The sequence below is a fragment of the Miniopterus schreibersii genome (genome assembly GCF_964146895.1).
Source record: "Miniopterus schreibersii genome assembly, chromosome: 2".
NCBI classification, from domain to species: Eukaryota; Metazoa; Chordata; class Mammalia; order Chiroptera; family Miniopteridae; genus Miniopterus; species Miniopterus schreibersii.
Genome location: NC_138102.1, coordinates 105,595,818 through 105,616,651, shown reverse-complemented (window position 1 = coordinate 105,616,651; position 20,834 = coordinate 105,595,818). Strand labels below are relative to the sequence as shown.

Sequence of the window (20,834 nt, the reverse complement as noted above, 5' to 3'; positions counted from 1 at the left end):
ATAACAATAAGCATAGTTCTGCACTGGCTCCAGAGTTCCCCAGTGAAATCGGGTTTGGTTGCCCACCAGTGGTAACTGGCTTGACAGTGTACCTTTGTGGAATGACTTTTCCTTCCCATCTCACCTCTCTTCTCCTCTACCAGTATGTCCTAGGGTCATCTCCCAAATAAACTACTTGCACTTGGGGGAAAAATTCGGGGAGTGGGGGATAGGTGGCAAAAGATACCTTTACAATGGAGAAATCTGGCAGAAAACCACCTTAACCAAGTAATTAAACATGTCACCAATAACAGTCACACCATGTGCTTTCTTTTATTTTTTTTAATATGTTTTTATTGATTTCAGAGAGAGGAAGGGAGAGGGAGAGAGAAATAGCAACATCAGTGATGAGAGAGTCATTGATCAGCTGCCTCCTGCATGCCCCCTACAGGGGATCAAGCTGGCAACCCCGGCATGTGCCCTGACTGGGAATCAAATCTCGATCTCCTAGATTATAGGTCGATGTTCAACCGCTGAACTATGCTGGCTGGGCAGCCATGTGCTTTCTGAAAGATGCACTGTGAAGGTCACAGTATCACTTAGGTAGTATTGTACCAATCTACTCACGACTGATCATGAGGAAATAATCAGACAAGCTCAAATCTACAAGGCCTGGACTCTTCAAAAGTGTCAATGTCTCAAAAAACAAAACAAAGTAAAACAGAAAGTCTAGTAAAGTCTTCCAGATTAAAGACTAAAGAAACATGACAACTAAAATGCACTGTGTGGTCCTTGATAGGATTTTAGATCAGGAAAAAAAGCTATAAAGGACATTAGGGGGACAATGGGGAAGTCTGATGATAGACTGCATTAACAGATGCTGGTCTTTTATTATTGTTAAACCTCTTGAGTGTGATAATTATATCCTGGTTATGTAGGAGATATATGATAAAGTATTAGAAAAAAATGGCATGTTTTCTGCAACTTTCAAATCATTCAACTAATAAAATGTGACTGTGTGTGCACACGTGTGAAGAGAGGAAGAGAAAAAGATAAAACAAAGTAACAAATTTATTAATCTAGTGTATACAGGTATTTATTGTATAACTTTCCTGAAAGCTTCAAATTTTCCAAAATAAAATTTTAGGAAACACCTCCTAATAGTCAAGGTTAATGCAGCTACATAAATCCAAATATCCCAATACATCCTCCAAAAACTATTACAGACGAACAGAAGAAAAAATAAAACCACAAATATCCCGTATCTTCTAACATAATTAGAAGACTGAAACTACTACATGCCTCATCTAGCCCGGAGGTAGAAAAAGTAAACATCAATTTCTGCATCTATTACGCAATCCATCATCAGACTTCCTCACTGTCCCCGTTAATGTCCTTTATAGCTTTTCTGGTGGAGAGATTTCTCTCATCCCAACTCTTTAAGGAGAGCAAGGTGGGGCACCAGATGGGAAGGAAAATGCATAGAAGAGAGAAAAGGACGATGGAGGGCCTAAGTGGAACTAAAACCACTCCTGGAAAAAGAAAACCCACACTAAGTATGAAGATACTGACAAAGCGTTCTGGTAGATCAGTGTAGTCTGCCAGACTGCATGGGGCAGTAGCCTGGAAAGTCAATGTTTCTCAGGAAAAGAAGTTGAAAGGAAGGCAAGATGCCCTGTGAAACTGTTCTGTGAAGGGGAAAAAAGGGAAAATACAGGATCCTATAATGCAAGAGGAAATTTAAAAGTCGAAGGACATACAACCATCTCCCCCCAAAAGTCTTCTGATAAAAAGGCTACTCACTACACTCACAAAGCAATAGAAACTACCCTTGAACCAAGAATCTCATATGTCATCCCAACTGTCAATTCTGTTCACAAAATGCAAAATTAGACATAAAAAAGAGTCAGTGAAGACTCTAAAAATAATTAGAGAGCTTCAGAGTTCTGTGGGATAATATCAAAATGGCTAGCATGCAAACATCTGAGGTCCCAAAATAGCGGTTAAAAAGAATGGGGGGCAATATTTTTAAAAATAATGGCTTGAAATTTCCCAAGTTGGGTGACAGAAATAAATGTATACATTTACGAAGCTCGGCAAACCTCAAAGCAGAATAAATACAAAGATAATCATACCTAAACACATCATAGAAAAACTGCTAAAAAACAAAAATAAAGAGAAAATCTTCAAGGGTAATAAAAGCCATCTTTAAAAGTTTAGAACTTTAGTTTGTAAACGATGGGGAAGCAATGGAAATTTTAAGCTGAAAACGGTATTTATGCATTAGAAAGTTGTCAACAGTGAATAACTGAGGGAGAGATCAGTTAGGAGTCTATGTTACAACTGTCCAGAAAGGAAATGATAAAGTCTCAAAGATCAAAGAAACGTAGAGAAAGGATGGACTCTGGATATGCACTACCAGAGGCAGAACTGACAGGACTCAGTGATGGGTGAAGATCAAGAACAGCAGGATTGGATAGCAAGGGTTTTCTTCATTTATGTACATGTTGCTATAATTTGTCATACAAAAAAAATTAACAAGAGTAGAAAAAAACGTTAAGTAAAAAAAAGGAACTAGATCTCATCTCCTCACTACACTCTAAATAGAATTAATCCTGTGCTCCCAGAGCATTTTAGACACATGTCAGATCGCATATCACACGTAATCCTAACTCAGGCATTCAAGAACACAGGGGCCATATACTAACTACTGAATCTCCAGCACTTAACGTGTCCTAAGCAGCACATAGTATAAAGTGCAGTTTAGCTTTATTTTAGCTTCTCTCCACTTAAAAACTGCCTGTATGGTATTAAAAGGGAATACCCTAAGTGGAAAAAATGTTAAAAGTTACAGAGATTAAAAAATATCCACTAGCCCTGGCCCGCGTTGCTCAGTGGTTAGAGTGTTGGCCCACGCAAAGAAGGGTAGAGGAGGGTTCCATTCCTGGTCAAGGGCACGTACCTGGGTTGAGATTTGCTCCCACCACCAGTTAGTCAAGGCATGTGCGGGAGGCAACCAATGGATGTGTCTCACGTTGATGTTTCTCTTTCTCTCTCTCTCTTTCTCCCTCTCCCCCCCCCCCCCTTCTTCCCTCCCTCTCTTCCACTCTCTCTGAAAAACAATGGAAAAAATATCCTCTGGTGAGGATTAACCAAAAAAAGAAAAAAAAATCCACACTAGGCTTTCTGCCTTTGAATATTTAAATTGGTTATACAGTCAATTCTCATTATTCACGGTAGTTATGTTCTGTAAAGTCACCATGAACGTTGAATTATCAAATATTGAAGCTTTGCTCCTAAGAGAAATACAGGGTTAGGCTCCTGCAAGCCTCTGGAGACATTTTCACCAACCAGTCAATACATAACCTTGTTCTATGTATGTTTCTGTTTAAAGACACCTTTATACATTATTGATTCATTAACAGTGAATTCATTGCTGAACAAAGTTTATCTAAAAGAAGCTTGTCTTTGTAAGGCACATCACAGCCTTCTTGCATTTAAACAAGGCAGCACTTTAGCAATATGCTTGGAGGCCTTTCCACACAGTGAAATCACCAACAAAAAGCACAAAATGTGAAAACAACAGCAAACACTTGCCACTAAATATACCTGCAACAAGGACTCTCATTTCCAGTATGAAAGTCGAAACAAGAAGGCAGAGCATCGCCTGGTTTAACTTCAACTGGGCACATTCACATGGAGCAACTGAAATTTTTCGGAATTCTGCACATCTGCAAAAGTGCCCTGAGTATTGATTTGGGATTTAGGATTCGAAAGAAATCTTACTGAGTAGATAAATTCGTAAATACAGACTTGACAAGTAAAAGAGCAACTGTGGGTTTCTTTAAAGTAAAACCACTCTCCCACAGCTATCTGGGTTACATTTCCATATACTCATCTCCAACTACACCCAGTTCCTCCACACACAAGATAACAGGTTCTGACATACATTACACAGCAGCATTTCTGATGAGAACTGCACACAAACATTTCTCTGCTTATTACCACTACAATTAATTGTTTAACCAGTGGTGAACTGAGAACACTTTAAAAAGAAAAACTTTCCTAAACTGAGGTCACTGAAATACTTGACCCACTCCCAGAATTAAATTTAGTTTTAAAATGTTTGCACCTCAGATGCAGAGTTCAGTGCAGGAACAGACCTTAAGGTCTACGAAGCCAAAAAGTGGGGGGAACCCAAATGCCCATAAACTAATAGAGAAACAAAATGTGGTATATTCCTACACCTGGTTATTATTCATATTATTCAGCCATAGAAAGGAGTGAAGTATTGACACATGCTACAACACAGATGATCCCTGACAACATAATGCTAAGTGAAATAAACCAGACACAAAGGACAAATATTGTGACTCCACTTATGTGAAATATCTAGAACTGGCCAATTCGTAGAGACAAAAAGATTAGTGGGGCTGGGGTAGCTGGTAATGAGAAGTGCCTGCTGTTGAGCTCCAGGTTTCCTTTTAGGGTGACGAAAACGTTCTGGAATTAGACAATGGTGGTTGCATAAACTTACGAATATACTAAAAACCACTGAATTGTCCACTTTAAAAGGATACATTTAATCGTAGATGAGTTGTATCTCAATTTTTAAAAAACAGGCCTAAAGGGCTGAATACACGGCTAAACTGAGCGTCAAATTCTTTCCAAGCCGCAGCCACTCCTTTCAACTCCGCCCGGCCATTGACACAAACTTCAGCACCCCTCACTCCGGCTAACAAGCAGCATTGAGCGGCCTGGCGCCCGCCCCGCGCCCGCCCCGCGCCCGCCCCGCGCCCGCCCCGCGCCCGCCCCGCGCCCGCCCCGCGCCCGCCCCGCGCCCGCCCCCGCTAAGGGGCTGCCTTCCTCGCGCGGCGGGTCCTGGGCTTTGCGCTGCCAGAGTTGGTGCAAGTCCCCGGTACTCCCGTCCGACCGAGCGCGGGAAGCCGTGATCCTGAACCCCTGCTGTGAGTTACTACAGGCCTCTGGACTCAGGATGAGTACGCTGGGGCCCGCAGGACGGGCCCAGCCGCCATTCTGGGGCTCTACTCGGCACCTGGCCCGCCCCGGCCCACAGGCCCAGCCAGAACCACCCCGCTGCGCGCCCTCCCTCCCAACTTACGCGCCTCGGGCAGCGCGCGGTGCACGCAGGGAGCTCGGTCTAGGCTAAGGAAGAGGGGAAGGAAGTTTAGATAGAGCCGCGCAGAGGAGACTGGGAAGGCAGCGCAAGGGGCCTCTGGGAAGGAGGTCTAAGTCGAGAGCGATCCGGGGGAGGACGCAGGAAGGACAGGAGGAGGGGCTGTAAATCAAATCGGAACGGGAGAAGAACCGCAAAGCAATCTGCCGAAAGCCGTAAAGCAAGCTGGAAGCGCGTCGCTGATCTCTACGTTCTGAGCCACCCTCTCCCCCTCCTCCGCCTGCGGTTCCCCAACGCGCCCTCAGGTTGTGCGGCGCCCAGGTCTCTGCTGCCCCCTGGCGGCCGGAGAGCTCGCCCGGGGTATGCGCTTAAATCCTCTTGGGCCCACTCTTTCCGTGCCTTCCTGCGGGACCTCGCACACCCGTTCCCGGGTGAGAGTGCGGCAGGGCGGCGGGGGAGGAACTTCTCAGAGCCCGTCCGTGCACGCTCGGGATACGGCAAGAAAGGAAAGCCATGCTTGTAAGTATTATTAAGAAATGGTTATCAGAGCCCTTCACAAACCCCTCCCCACACAGGTACTGCAAACCGAGCCACAGTCCCACCCGTCCCCAGATGGCTTCTTAAATTAGCTCGGTCGGGAAGGAAATGAACGCGCGGCGACTGGCGGGTAGGGGGTGCTTTAGAATGTCCCTGGGAACTGGGCCTTGCCGTGGAGTGACGGCTGCACATTCTATTAGGAGTGCTCAAAAATAAGATTTAAAAGTTTAGTCATCACACTCCTAAATGAAATACTAAGAACAAATTAATTCTGTTATGTTTTCAAATTGTTGCTTCAATAAACCCCTTTTAATTAAACTACTTTATCTGAGTAGAACTACTTAAGGGCAAGTCATTTCCTGGATGACGACTAATCTGCCGCGAAACACCATGGGAAGCTGAGTAAAAGCCTAGAATCAGAACCAATGCATAAATAATTTCTTTTATAAAGGTAGCATTTCAAGTAAAAAAATGGAAGGAATGCTCACTTTTAAAGTGGTGTTGGGACAGTTAACTATTTGGGTTAGATTCCTTATCAAAAACCATACTAAAATAATTTCTGAAACACATACAGTTACACAAAAAACAAAGTAAAAAATAAACAGATGAATATCCGACCTCAGAATGGAGAAGAGCTTTAAGTATAAAAGCTGAGAAATAAATTGTGAATGTGGATAAATGTAAGTACCTATCTAATACTTTTTAAACTTCTGGAAGTATAAAATAAAATAAAACTTTAAAAGTAAACAGTAAAATGGGGGAAATATTAACATGTACGGTAAAGAGAGTTCATATCTAAAAAGTTCTAACAACTCAAGAAAAATAGACAAATGAAATGAGTGGCTATTTCACAACAGAAATATAATAAATATGAAAAAAGGTTTAAAAGTAAAAAGCATACATATTAAAATAAGTATATCATTTCATCCATTTCTGTTTTAAATTAGAAAATTAAAATACTTCTTTGACCAACATACATGAAAAGAAGTCCTATTTTCACAGTTAACCATTGTTACCAGTTGATATATTTTCTTGCTGACCTTGTATTGATGGTCATACATTGATACAATTTTGTGTGATAATATCTAGAGTAGATGATACTCTCATAGTGCTAGTAGGACTGTAAACTGATGCACCTTTCAGTAAAGCAATCTGGCAATATATATTAAAAATATAAAGACTTGCCCAGCTGGCATGGCTCAGCGGTTGAGCATTGACCTATGATTGAGGAGATCAAGGTTTGATTCCCTGTCAGGGCACATGCCCAGGTTGCAGGCTTTATCCCTGGTGGGGAGCATGCAGGAGGCAGCCGATCAATGACTCTCTCATCATTGATGTTTCTATCTTTCTCCCTTCCTCTCTCTGAAATTAATGAAGACATATTTAAATATATATATAAAGACTTCCGGTCAAGATGGCTGGGTAGATGCAGTACTTGCATCCTCCCACAACCACATCAAAATTATAACTAAACTACAGAACAACCATCATTCAGAGCTGCCTGAAACCTAGCTGAATGAAAGTTTGACAACTAGGTATTTAAAGAAGCCACACTGAGACTGGTAGGAGGGGCAGAGATGAGGAATGGGCTGGTCCCATACCCATGTGTGGCAGATATAAATTAAGAGGGATATCTCAGCTGCAGAGGTACTAGCCCCAAGCCAGTCCCCAAGCTCAGGGTTCCAGTGCCAAGAAGAGAAATTCCCATAACTTCTGGCTGTAAAAGCCAGCAGGGATTGTGGCTGAGTGAGATGGAGGGCTACTGGAGTCCCAGGTAGTTCCTCTTTTTTTTAAAAAAAATGTTTTTATTGATTTTAGAGAGAGAGATGAAGGGAGAGGAAGAGGAAGAGAGGAACATTGATGAGAGAGAGAGACATCAATTGGCTGCCTCCTGCATGGCCCCTACTGGGGATTGAGCCCCCCAACCTGGACATGTGCCCTGACCAGGAATCAATCTAGAGATGTCTTGGTGCATGGGATGATATTAGACCAACTGAGCAACACTGGCCAGGGTCCAGGAGGTTCCTCTTAAAAGGCCCGTACATGGATGTATTCTGACTCACTCCCTCAGAGCTCCAGCACTGGGACAGCAGCTCTAAAGACATCAGGGACATACGGGGAGGAAATGGCATTAGGGTAAGAGCTGGAAGCGGGGGGGGGGGCCGCTTTCTGTCAGACAAAATTGCTGACAGAGGCCATTGTTCCTTTTCTGGGCTCTCCCCTAACAGCCAGCAGGCAGGTGCCATATCTGAGTCTCCATCAACTTGGCTCACACTGTTCAGCCTGCCCTGGTGATTCCCTGATACTCTGCCCCACCAACTTGAAGACCCACCCAATCTGTTTCCAGTGGCTTTTCCATACAAATGGCCTGTCCTACCTCAAGCTTCAGACTTTCCTAAAATCTCTCAAACCAGCAGCATCTGGCCTGATCCATACCTCTCCTTAAATAGCCCCAAGCTGAGCATTAGCAGCAGCCAGCCTTGGTTCACGCTTATCCTTGCCCAAGCACCTTCAAGCCCAGCACAAGTAGCAGCCATTTGCAGATCACTTTGTAGCTCACTTCAGGTGGCCCTGAGCAGAGCACAGGTGGCAACTGACCTTGACCTGCATCTCCTAGGAGGCCCCAGAGCCAGCACACCTGTTCAGACCATGTCAAAGCACCATCCAACCACCTCCACAAGTAACACACTCAAGGGCAGACTCAACAGGCACCAGAGCCCTGCTGAAGTGAGTCCTACTCTGTGGGGTAGTACCCTGCACAGCTGATCCTCCACGGTGGTCAATGGTTATAAGCAGTCCTTGCATCCAATCAGCCTGGGGGTAAATCCTTCCCATTGATAGCCAACAGCAATTAAAGTTCAACTACAACAGGAGGATATACACAGCCCACATGGGGGAGGGGGGTATGGGTGCAACTAGAGTGCCCAGCTCAGGTGAACAAGGAGGCTGTGATACTGGACCCTACAGGACACCTATTACATTAGGTCACTCTACAAGGTCTGGGAAACATAGCAACTCTATCTAGTACATAGAAACAAACACAGGGAGGCTGCCAGAATGAAGAGACAAAGAAACATGTCCCAAATGAAAAAACAGAACAAAATTCCAGGGGAAAAAACAAACTAAACAAAATGGAAACAAGCAATCTACTAGATGCAGAGTTCAAAACACTGGTTATAAGGATCCTCAATGAACTTGGTAAGACCATAAAAAAGAACCAGTCAGAAATGAAGGATGCACTAACTGAAATGAAGACTAATTTACAGGGAACCAATAGTAGAGTAGATGAAGCCAAGAATCAAATCAGCAATTTGGAATATAAGGAAGCAAAAAACACCCAATCAGAACAGGAAAAATAATTTTTTTAAATGTAGGTAGTGTAAGGGGCCTCTGGGACAATTTCAAGCCTACCAATATTTGCATCATGGGGGAACTGGAAGGAGAAGAGAGAGAGCAAGGAATTGAAAACCTATTTGAAAAAATAATGACAGTAAAATTCCCTAATCTGGTTAAGGAAATAGATATACAAGTTTAGGAAGTGCAGAGCCCAAAACAAGACAAACCCAAAAAGGCCCACACCAACATACATCATAATTAAAATTCAAAAGGCTAAAGACAATAAGAGAATCTTAAAAGCAGCAAGAGAAGCCCAGTCAGCATGGCTCAGTGGTTGAGCATCAACCTATGATCCAGGAGATCAAAGTGTGATTCCCAGTCAGGGCACGTGCAGGAGGTGACCAATTGATGTGTCTCTCTCACATCGATGTTTCTCTCTCTCTCTCTCCCTCCCTCCGTCCCTCCTTTCCTCTCTCTCTCTAAAAATGAAAACATCCTCGGGTGAGGATTTTTTTTAAATCATGTTTAGAAAAATGTCTATTGACATGGAAAAATGTTCAAGATCATTTTCTGGGGGAAAAACAGGGTCTAAAAACTATATACATAAAACAGCTTGTCTACATCCATTAGGATGGCTACTATTTAAAAAACAGAAAATACCAAGTGTTAGTGAGGATGTAGAAAAATTGGAACCCTTGTGCACTGCTGGTGGGACTTTAAAATGGTTCAAACAGTATGGTGGTTCTCCAAAAAATTAAAAATAGAATTATCCACTTCCTTATATCTACCCAAAAGAATTGAAAGCAAAGTCTTAGAGAGATATCTATACACCCACGTTCACACCAACAACATTCACAATAGCCAAGAGGAAAAAGCAACCCCAGTGTCCAGTGACAGATGAATATGTAAAAAACAACAACAAGGTGGCAAATACATACAAAGAAATATGATTCAGCCTTAAAAAGAAATTAAATTCTGACATATGGATGAAACTTGAGGAAATTATGCTGAGTGAATTAAGACCATTACAAAACGACAAATACTCTAATATAAGTAATATTCTCAGTTAAGATTTTGTATTTTGTTCATGAATAAAACAGTATGTTCTAAGAAAAAAGAAAATTTTATTAGATAAAGAAAGCTCTTTAAAAATAAGAAAGCTAACATAAAATGTCAGTAATAAGGTTAAAAGATAAAGTTAAGGAAATCACTCAGAAAGTTGGTCACGAAGATGGATAATAAAAGAGAAACAATAAGAAAATTAAAGCATCAGTCAAGGAAGTTCAATATCTCACTCACAAGTAGGTGTTTCAGAAAGAGAGAATAAGAAAACACCAGGAAGACGTTAACAAAGAGAAAAACACACAAACTTTTCCGAACTGAGAGACATAGATCTTTATATTGAAAGGCCCCATCCCAGGGCTCAGTATGATGAATTTCAAAGGAGCTACACAGAAATTTCGGGTCATAAGAGTAAATATCTTAAATGAAAACATTCAGAATGAAAACCAAAAAAGTATTAGTACATACAAAATATCAGGCTGTATCAAAAGTATCAGGCAGCAGAATGGAGTCGGACTCTCCAGTGCAGCAATAGAAGCCAAACACACTAAAGCAATGCTGTCAAAGTTTTGAGGGAAAATAACTTCTAACCTATAATTCAATTCCCAAACTATCAATAAAGTGAGAGAAAAAAATAAAGATATTTTTAAGCATATATATCCTCAAAAAAAAAGTAACTTGTTGCCTACCTTTTCTTAGAAGGTTAGAGAAGACTGTCTCCATCAGAATGTAAAAAGATACTCAGAAAGAGGAAGCACAGGATTCAGGAAACAGGATCCAACACAGAAAAAAGGTCATGAAGTTCCTAAGATGGCAAGAAGCAAACACCTACGTGGCTAGTTGGAGAACCATCAGTCCAGCGTGGAAAGGAAAATGAAGAGCTCCAAATGAAATGTGTGCAGAGGTGGAGGTGCTAATAGATTATGTGACTTTTTGGACACGTGGAAAAAGTGAATTGACAAGAATTAATGAGTCCTTCCCAATAAAATAAGATACACAAATGAAGAAAATGAAGGTCTCTTGTTACAGGACCAACTGAGGAAATGCTGGAGTTGGAAAATTATCATGGTAAAGATTGAATTAGGCAAGCATTATCAATAGATGCTAAATCTAAGGGGAAATTTTGATGCGGAGGAGAATATTTGCATGATCCTAAATTGTCTTCTATAAGAGACAAGGAGACCTATAAATTGCAAAGGAGGGGGGGAAACAGTAATAATACAATGGAGAAATTGGACAAACCTTGACTAGGTGATCAGGATTAACATTGCCAATGAAGAATGGCAGGACACTGTATGTCCAGATGTGATACCCTGAGAAGGACGCAGCATCACTCATCCGGTGTTCCAACAGAGAATGCAAAACCTCAGAGAAACATCAGATAAACACAAAATGAGGAACATTCAATTATTTTTTTTAAAGTATGAATTGGGGGCAGGGGTGGGAGGCACAGCATTCTTCAAAATGTCAATGTCAGAAAAGATAAAGGCTATGAAAATGTCCCAGAATAAAAGAGGCTGAAGAGATTTGATAACCAAATGTAATACCTGACCTTAAACTAGGTCCTGTGCTGGGAAAATGTTATAAAGGACATTTTTTTATTCAGTTGACAACAATGTAATATGGATGGTGGGTTAGATAAAATTCTTTTTTTAATTGTTAAATCAACATAAATTTATGAATTTATAAAGGTGACAACTGTGGTTATGTTACAGAAAAATTCTTATTCTTAGGAAATACACACTGAAGTATTTAGGAGTAAAAGCCATAATATATGTAACTCACCCTTAAATTATAGATGGATAGATAGAAAAAAATTATAAAGCAGATGGAGTAAAAAGTTAACTATAAAGCATATCCAGGTAAAGGGTATACAGATATTCCTTGTGCTGATTTTTATTTTTGCAACTTTTTGTAAGTTTGAAATTATTTCCAAATAAAAAGTTTTAAAATAGTATATATGCAATATACTAATTTTGTATCAGACGTATTACGTATGCATTTTTTAAAAGATATAAAGGAAATATCAGATTTTTCTGGGTGATGGGAATATGGGTGATTTTATTTTTGCTATAAACTTACACATTTCTATATCCCCTACCCCCAAAATAAGCAGGTCTTATTTTTTATAATCAGAAAAAACATACGTCTAAATGGCGACTGAGACATTCTTTGTTTCTCCTGATATGTGCCCTCAATACAACCTACATGACTTCGGAGCAGATTGACATCCTGATACTTCCTCAAAGTTGCCTCACAATAATTGGATTAGCTATATCAAAGCACCTGGTGTTTATTAAACAGCTTCTAGGATGCTACAGGACTTTAAAATTATGCTTTATAATTTATTCTAAGCATAAGTCTTTGACATAGAGACAGGTTGAGTCATACCTCATAACAGGGGCATTAGTCCATAATCTGAGAGCACACTCCTGTGAGTAGCACAAATTCTTTCCCCTTCCAGTACCACTGATGGCTTTGTGAACTGTCTTCAAGCACCCACTTAAACCAGCCATACTGAAAATCAATCTATCCTACCTGGGTTGTCACCCCACAGTAATGAGGACTGAATTCTTATGCTTTGGGGGCCAGAAGAGAGGGATGTGAAGAAGACAGAGAAGCAACTACTTTCAGAGCTTACCAATCCTTCATTTCTGTAGCCCACTGATATCCTGGAGCAAGAGAAACTACCCACATTCTATCGCCCTTCCTCCATTGCTTGACCCTACTGAAGTTATTTTTTTCTAATTTTTATTTTTATTTACTTATTTTTTTTAATCCTCACCTGAGGATATTTTTTCCATTGCTTTTCAGAGAAAGTGGGAGGGAGAGAGAGAGAAAGAGAGAGAAATGTGAGAGAGACACATCAATCAGCTGCCTTCCACACCCCCCTGACCAGGGCCAGGGATTGAGCTTGCAACTGACGTATGTGCCCTTGGCCAGAATGGAACCCAGGACCCTTCGGTTCGCGTGCCAACACTCTACCCACTGAGCTAAACCCGCTAGGGCGACCCTATTGAAGTAATGGCCAGAGTAAAGTTAATGCTTGGAATAAGACTAGTGAATTTTTAAAAATATATATATTTTTATTGATTTCAGAGAGAGGAAGGGAGAGGGAGACAGAGAGAGAGAAACATCAATGATGAGAGAGTCACTGATGGGCTGCCTCCTTCACCCACCCTACTGGGGATGGAGCCTGAAACCCAGGTACATGCCCTGACCGGGAATCGAACCATGATCTCCTGGGTTCATGGGTCGACATTCAACCTCTGAGCCATGCCAACTGGGCGACTAGTGAATTTTAGTAGATGATGACCTAATTCCTGTTTGTTGAAAAGCAGGAGCTGACATACCAGGAGACAATTAATACATAGGTGTGGTCTCGGCCAAAGCAGTATGCCCAATAAAACTTTAATTTTCTATACATTCTACTGACTGTTTCTTTTCTTTTTTAAATTAATTTCAGAGAGAGGAAGGGGGAAAGAGAGAAACATCAGTGATAAGAGAGAATCGGTGACAGGCTGCCTCATGCACACCCCCTACTGGGGACTGAGCCTGAAACCCAGGTATACGCCCTGACCAGAATCGAACCATGACCTCCTGGTTTATGGGTCGATGCTCAACCACTGAGCCACATCAGCAGGGCTACTGACTGTTTCTTAACAAGGAGACAAGAGGCTCTGAGAACTCAAAGTAGCGGTTGTCAAGTGGAAATCTCCATGCTGCATTCTTTTAATAATTATCATTCCACAAAGCCCACCATGGACTGAACAATCAAAGAAGTGGTTCTGAGATGGAGCCAGCTGGGATCAGAACTACCCTGCTTCAATGCAAAACACCTTTTCCCAACTAACCTACTCCCTGGGAAAAGTTATTTAGCTGAAGTTGAGGCAGTGGCAGGCAAAGAGGTTTGGAAAAACACTGTTTCTCTTCCTCTTGCTACAGAATCAGTCACTGTTTAGAATGAAGTGAGTCTTTTACAAGCAATTTAACTTGAAAATGGTGGAACTCCTGCCAGACAGCAAAGTGGCAGAACAGAAATGTGGTTCAGCACAGAAACTGTTGAGAGAGAGAGAGATAAGGCCAGTGCTGCCACCATAATCTTGATGTTTTTATTTCCAGAATATTCTCATTTGCATTCAGTTTAATTGAGAGGAATTTAAAGAGTCTGGCTCTACAAAAACCTACTGTATTCTCATTTGCTTTTCCCTATTTCAGTGGTACTGAGTCTTAATTTCCAGGGCTATATTATTTTCACCTTGGAGAAACCCCTAGTTTTCCTTTTGCAGTTCCCATAACCTTACCACTTACGACATTCTATTAAAAGCTAGATTAGAGGGTGCAACCGTTGAAATTAATAATTACTAAATATGGAAAAATATAATAACAGTAGTGCTTACATGGTGCTAACTTTGTGCCAGACCCTGTTATAAGCAGTTTACATATATTAACTCATTTAATTCTTACAGTATTTACAAAAATCTCATGAGGTAACCAATGTGATACCAGATTCACTAAATCTAAGTGTTGTCAAGTTGAAGACTTACCATAATTGAAGTGCATGAAGGTGGCTACAGGGTAGCGGGAAGCTCTATCCACTTGCTCCCAGCATCTGACCTGATTTGCGGCTAAACTTCAAAGCATTCAGCTTCAAAAACCAGTTGAAGTATAGCTAATCTAAAATATTGTGAGCAGGGAGCGCAGAGAGGGGACGGGAGGAGATGCACAGAGGGTGAACCAACTGCATAACTGCACAGCAGCTGCACAGCTGGGAAGATGGAGCAGCAGCGCAGCCCCCACCCCCTGGTAGTGTGGGATCTCAGCCCCACGCGGCGACCCCCAACCCAGAGCAACAGAGAAGGGAAGGGGAGCCTGCGTAGCACTGGGTGGTGGGAATCAGTGGGGACTCCGTCCACTGGGGAGACTCAGATGGCACAACCCTAAGCAAAGAGCGATTGCTTTCTTATAACACCAGCCTGGGCAGTTCGCCCCTATCTGTGTCTGCTGGAGGGGCCATCTGGAGGAACTCGGGCCAGCAGAGAGGTCTGACCTGTACACCCAGCAGTGAATCTAAGGGACCCTTTAGTCTCTGGAAGAACTTTTGGCAGAGAGCAGGATGGGGTCTGGACAGTGTGGCCCGGGAAAGAGGATGAGTCCTACCCACCTCCAGGGCAAGGGAGGCACCCTTTCCCCCACCTATGGAACAGCTGTTCTGCACCACCCTGCTGCAACCTGAGGCAAGGTCGAGGGCCTGTGCCACTGCGTCTGGCAGCACAGGAAACTTGGACATATGGCCTTGTCTGAGCCTGGGTGGATGCCCCACGCAGCGGGTGGATGCCAATCAGGGATGATTTATATTATTTTTTATCCCCTCCTGCTTGGTGTGGCGGGCCAGTGAGCCAGGCAGAGCTAAGGCATCAGAAGGAGAGGAAGTGCCCACCCCACCCCCTCATACAAGCTATGGGCACCACCCGCAATGCAAGTCTGTTTAAACCATGCTAGCCAGGACCCAGATACACCTGCAGAGCCCAGTTCCATGGGAAAAGGGAGAGCAACTCCTAGCCGGGGCATTCAAGGTGTGAGAACCGAGGCAGACCCAGCCTCTGAGTTATGGAGGCCCCCCTCACTGGACTACTTGGAGTTCCTCCCATCCCAGCTTCAGTCAGGTAACCCAGAACCCCACAGGGACAGCAATTCACATTGGCTTACATCAGAGAACCTCCCAGGAAGTCCAAGACTGACACACCAAGGGGCCAGATTCAACAATAGCAGAGCAAAATCCAGCGAGCTCCACAAATAGCAGATCCAAAGCTTTTAATTTTCTTTCTTCTCTTTTTTCTTTTATATCTCTTATTTCTCTTTCCTTTTATTCTATTCTTTTTCTCTTTCTCTTTTCTTTTTAAATTTTTATTATTTTATTTTCTCTTTTCCTATTCTATATTTTATTTATTCATTATTATTACTTTTAAAAATTATATCATTTTTTAAATTCTTATTCTGTTTATTTCCTCTTCCATCTTTTATTTCATAATCTTGTTTATCATTTCTTTTTTTCCTCCTCTAATTATTTTGGACCTGTGTCTTTTAGCATTTTTTTCAGTCTTGGTTCTTGTTTTGTGTGTGTGTGTTTTCATGTTGTTTTCAGTTTGGTCTTGTTTTCTCTTGTTTTGTTCTGTCAGCACCTGTATAACAACTGGCATGACATGGTCAGGGTTGAGCATCACAATCGGTAAGCCTGAGGGCTGAGCCCACACATGAATGGGACAACATCAATCAAGACCATTGTAAAACAGGAGGGCCCACATAACACACACAAGGGAAATTCATAGAGCACCCAGCTCAGAGTATCAAGGAGAGTGCACCACTGGGTTCCACAAGAAGGCCACCCCACCAAGACTGGGAGACATAACAGTCTTAACCAATACACAGAAACAGACACAAAAATGGGGAAACAAAGAAGCAGGCCCCAAATGAAAGATCAGGAGGAATCTCCAGGAAAAAAGCTAAATGAAATGGAGGCAAGCAATTTATCAGAAACAGAGTATAAAGTAATGGTCTTTAGAATGCTCAACAGCATGAAAAAGGACATAGAAAACATGAAAAACAGCCAGTCAGAAGTGAAGAATTATATAGCTGAAATAAAGAATACAATGGAGGAATTAATAGTAGTTACAAGAATCAGAGGATCAAATCAGCAAATTAAAAGACAAGGTAGAAAAAAATCACTCAATCAGAGCAGCAAAAAGAAAAAAATACTTAATAAGCATGTAGACAGTTTAAGGGAACTTTGGGACAGCATGAAATGGAACAACATCCACATAATAAGGGCTTTCAGAGGAGGGAGAAAGTGAGAAAGAGATTGAAGAAATAATGACAAAAAACTTCCCAAACATGGTGTAGGAAAAAGTCACACAAGTTCAGCAAGCACAGAGAGTCCCAATCAAGCACAGAGATGAACCAAAAAAGCCACATCATAATTAAAATGGCAAATGTTGAAGACAAAGAGGGAATCTTAAGGGCAGCAAGAGAGAGACAGTCAGTAACCTACAAGGGAGCTCCCATAAGGCCATCAGCTGACTTTTCAACAGAAATACTACAGAACATAAGGGAATGGCATGAAGTATTCAAAGTAATGAAAACAAGGATCTGAAGCCTACTCTATTTAGCAAGGCCACCAAACCAGCATTACGAGAAATGTTAAAGGGACTGCTGTAAGAAGAAGAAAGAGAGAGAGGAACACAGGCATAAGAATAAAAATGGCAATAAGTATCTATCAATAATAAACTTAAATGTAAATGGGTTAAATGCTCCAATCAAAAGACATAGGGTAGCTGAATAGATAAGAAAACATGACCCACATATATGCTGTCTACAAGAGACCCACCTCAGAACAAAAGACTCACAAAGGATGAAAGTGAAGAGTGGAAAAAGCTTCTATGCAAATGGAAAAAAAAAAACAACCCAGGGGTAGCAATTCTTATATCTGACAAAATAGACTTTAAAAAAAAACAACCATAAAGGAGACAAGAAGTTTGCTACATAATACTAAAGGGATCACTCCAACTAGAGGATATAGCCCTGCTAAACATATGTGCACCCAATATTGGAGCACCTAAATAAAATTTAAAAAACTCTTGGAGAACTTTAAAGGAGAGATTGGAAGCAATACAGTCATAGTAGGGGACTTCACAACATCCCAATGACATCACTGGATAGATCTTCCAGACAAAAAAATCAACAAGGGAACAGTGACCTTAAACAACACACTAGATCAGGTAGATTTCATTGATATTTACAGAATATCTCATCTGAAAGCTGCAGCATATACTTTCTTCTCAAATGCACATGAAACATTCTCAAAGATAGAGCACGTTAGAATACAAAATAAGTCTTTACAGTTCAAGAAGACTGAAGTTATATTAAGTATCTTCTCTGAACACAATCACACAAAACTAGAAATCAACTACAATAAAAAAATTCAAACACATGGAAGCTAAATAGCATTTTAATAAACAATGTATGTTACCATTGACATCAAGGAAGAAATAAAAAGACTTCCTCGAAACAAATGAAAATGAACACAAAACAACCCAAATCTATGGGACACAGCAAAAGCAGTCCTGAGAGGGAAGTTCATAGCATTACAGGCCTATCTAAAGAAAGAAGAAAAATCTCAAATAAACGATCTAATCCTACAACTAAAAGAACTAGAAAGTGAACAACAAGAAAAGCCCACAGAAAGTAGAAGGAAGGAAATAATAAAGATCAGAGAGGAAATAAATGACACAGAGACTTTAAAAAACAATACAAAAGACCAATGAAACCAAGAGCTGGCTCTTTGAAAACATAAACAAGATTGATGAACCTTTACCCAGATTCATCAAGAAACAAAGAGAGATTAGCCAAATAAATAAAATCAGAAATGAAAGACGCGAAGTAACAACTGACATCACAGAAATACAAAGGACTGTAAGAAAGTACTATCAGCAACCATATGCCAACAAATTGGACAACCTGGGAAAATGGACAAATTCCTAGAAACATGCAGTCTTCCAAAACTCAAGCAGAAAAAGTCAGAAAACCTGAACAGACCCACAACAACTAATGAAATTGAAGCAGTAATAGAAAATACTCCCAGCAAGCGAAAGTCCTGGACCAGATGGCTTCAGGATGAGTTTTACCAAACTTTCAAAAAGAACAAACACCAATCCTCCTCAAACTACTTCAAAAGATTCAAGAGGAGGGAAGACTTCCAAGATTTTTTTTACACGGCCAGCATTATCCTAATTCCAAAATCAGATAAAGACACTAAAAAGAAAGAAATTATAGGCCCATATCCTTGATGAACATAGATGCTAAAATTGTCAACAAAATATTAGCAAATAGGATCCAGCAATACATTAAAAAGATCATACACCATAACTATGTGGGATTTGTTCCTGGGATGCAAAGCTGGCACAACATTCACAAATCAATAAATGTGATACGCCACATAAACAAAATAAAGAATAAAATCATATGATCATATCAACAGACTCAGAAAAAGCATGTGATAAAATCCAGCACCCATTTTTGATAAAAACTCTCAGCAAAGTGGGAATAAAGAGATCATACCTCAATATAATAAAGGCCATATATGACAAAACTACAACCAGCATCATACTCAATTGTCAAAAACTAAAAGCATTTTCCTTATGTATAGGAACAAGACAGGGATGTCCACTTTCAGCACTCCTATTCAACATAGCACTGGAATTCCTAGCCACAGCAATCAGACAAGAAGGAAAAATAACAGGCATCCAAATTGGAAAGGAGGAAGTAAAACTCATTATTTGCAGATGACATGATATTGACTCCACCAAAAACTACTAGATTAAATGAATTTGGCAAAGTAGCAGGATACAAAATTAACACTAAGATGGGATTTTTATACACCAATAATTAACTCTCAGAAAGAGAAACTAAAAAAAATCCCATTTACCACTGCAACAACAACAACAAAAGATACATAGGAATAATTTTAACCAAGGAGGTGAAAGATCTGTACTTGGAAAGCTATAGGACATTGAAAAAAGAAATAGAAGATACTAACAAGTAGAAGCATATGCCATATTCATGAATTGGAAGAATTAACTGATTTAAATGTCCGTACTACCCAAAGCAATCTCTAGAGTCAACACAATCCCTATTAAAATATCAAAGGCATGGTATGGCTGGTTTGGCTCAATTTGTTGAGTGTCGTCCCATGCACCAAAATGTTGCTGGTTTGATTTCCAGTCAAGGCACATCGCCAGGTTGTGGGTTCAATCCCCAGTTGGGGTGCATGCAGGAGGCAACCAATCAATGTTTCTCTCTCACATCAATGTTTCTTTCTCTTTCTCCCTCTCCACTCTCTCTCCCTCTCCCTACCTCTCTCTCTAAAATCAATAAAAATATATTTTAAAAATAAAAAATGTCAAAAGCATTATTCACAGACCTAGAACAAATATTCCAAAAGTTTATATGGAATCACAAAAGACCCCAAATAGCCTCAGCAATCTTGAGAAAGAAGAACAAAGTTAAAATGATTACAATACCAGATATCAAACTACAAAGCCATTGTGATCAAAACAGCCTGTACTGGCACAAGAACAGGCATGAAGATCAATGGAATAGAACAGAGACCCCAGAAATTGACCCACACCATTATGGTCAATGAATATTTGACAAAGAAGGGAAGAGCACAGAATGGAGTAAAGAAAGTCTCTTCAATAAATGGTGATGGGAAAACTGGACAAGTACATGCAAAAAAAAAACAAACAAGAAACTTGACCACCAACTTATACAAGAAACAAGAATAAACTCAAATGGATAAAAGACTTAAATGTAAGTCATGAAACCATAAAAATCCTAGAAGAAAGCATAGGAAATAAAATCTCAGACATCTGCCCAGCCAAGCATGACTCACAGTTGAGCATCAACTTAGAATCAAGGAGATCTCGGTTCGATTCCCAGTCAGGGCACATGCCCGGGTTGTAGGCTCGATCCCCGGTCAGGGGCATGTGGGAGGCAGCCAATCAATGACTACTCTCTCAGCATTGATGTTTCAACTCTCTCCCTCTCCCTTCCTCTCTCTGAAATCAATAAAGATATATATATTTTTAAAAATCTCAGACATCTTACATAGCATTATTTTTGCTGATACTTGTCTTAGGGAAAGGGAAAGAAAGGAAAAAATAAACAAATGGGTTTACATCAAACTAAAAAGCTTTTGCATAGCAAAAGAAACCATCAACAAAATGAA

The 20,834-nt window shown here is 40.8% G+C and overlaps 1 protein-coding gene across 4 annotated transcripts in view; it reads right to left on the bottom strand.

The window, feature by feature from the left end:
• Positions 1 to 5,148, bottom strand: part of RAD52 (RAD52 homolog, DNA repair protein) — a 32,872-nt gene extending 27,724 nt beyond the window's left edge. The window contains exon 1 of one of the 4 annotated variants that reach the window (XM_081127952.1): positions 5,106 to 5,148. The gene's annotated coding sequence lies outside the window, so the exon portion shown is untranslated. Of the gene's footprint in view, positions 1 to 3,588; positions 3,711 to 4,524; positions 4,577 to 5,101 lie in introns of those variants that run through there. The other 3 variants (XM_081127950.1, XM_081127954.1, XM_081127951.1) reach the window with 3 other exon arrangements.
• Between the last annotated feature and the right edge of the window lie 15,686 nt (positions 5,149 to 20,834).